Raw genomic sequence first — 1,368 nt, 5'->3', positions numbered from 1 at the left:
TCGTGAGCCTTGATCCTTTCCTGCACTTCTTGGGGATTCGTCCCTTGGGTGCTTTGTGGACGTTGGCTACCATCAGCCATCGACTCTTTGCCAGCACGTCTCCTTTTTGGGGCTACTTCATCATCCGAAGATTCAGAGTCTCTCTCAGTGTAAGGACCAGAAAATTCTTGATCCCCAAGGATAGGAGCCAAACCTCATATGTATGGGGGCGACCGCCCTCGTGCTTCACTCCGTCCAGCATGTCCACTTCCTCCAACCTCGGGGTAAAGGGGCATCCCATAAGGGGGGTTAGTAGTTACAATAGTTGAATATTCATACCCGACGGGTCGAGAATTCAGAGGTGTATATAGTTGTTGAACTTGGGGATTCGTACCTTGAATAGCCGAGGGAATCGTCCCTTGTGACTGAGGTTCAGTTGCCCCTATCTGGGCTTCTCCTTGCGTGGTTGCATAGGTTGAATGAGGAGGTATCTCCACAGTTGACGAAATCACTTGGGTTGTCCCCGTTGATGTTCCTCCTTCAAGGGCTCTAACTGTTCTCCGTGTTCTCGCCATGGTTGTTGTACTTTTCCCACAGACGGCGCCAAATGTTATGGATCAAAAACTAAGATGTATAATTATTGTATTTATTATTAAGGAACGTGAGCTTCGAGGCTCGATTTGACTGCTATTGTATTTCGTGACTTAATCTGCCTTAACAAGATGCCTACGTACCTTGCTGATTGTCAAGGATCAAGTCAAAAAACGTAGTTCTTACTGGAGGGGTAAGACCCTTTATATAGATGTTGGAAGTCCTTGAATTGGACTTGGTATAGGAGACTTGGTGGTCAAGTCTCTGAATTGGAATGGACTTTGGAGTCCTGGGAAGTAGTAACTGATTCCTTATCCTATGAGGTTCCTTGGAGTCCAATCTACAAGGATTTATATCCCCACTAGGACTTATCTTAATAGCTGTTTTTCTCCCTTATTAATTAATTATGAAATTAATTAATAATCAGGGTTTTGGGCCTTCTTTGTTCCATCAGGCCTGATCTATCAACGTGTTTAACCTTTTTGGTCCGAATATCATACATCTTCTTATTGGGCTTTGCAGCCCAATTCATATGTAATTAATGCAACATTAACTACGTAATCATGATTTGTTTATCCCTATCAAAATCCGTAGGGTTTTAAATTCGTAATTATATTGTGATCCTCGTAATCCTCGATGATACGTAAATATGGCCATTTTTCAAAGTTTGTTTTCTTCGATAACCAATAGCATTTACATACACTCATTTGGTACATATAATCATAATATCAACTTGGAATCTTAAATTAAAAACTCGTATATGGTGTGGTCGCAAAAGTTTTTATTAAACCGCAAGGT

Source organism: Apium graveolens, chromosome 1, assembly GCF_009905375.1.
Source record: "Apium graveolens cultivar Ventura chromosome 1, ASM990537v1, whole genome shotgun sequence".
NCBI lineage: Eukaryota > Viridiplantae > Streptophyta > Magnoliopsida > Apiales > Apiaceae > Apium > Apium graveolens.
This window is presented reverse-complemented; position numbering follows the sequence as displayed.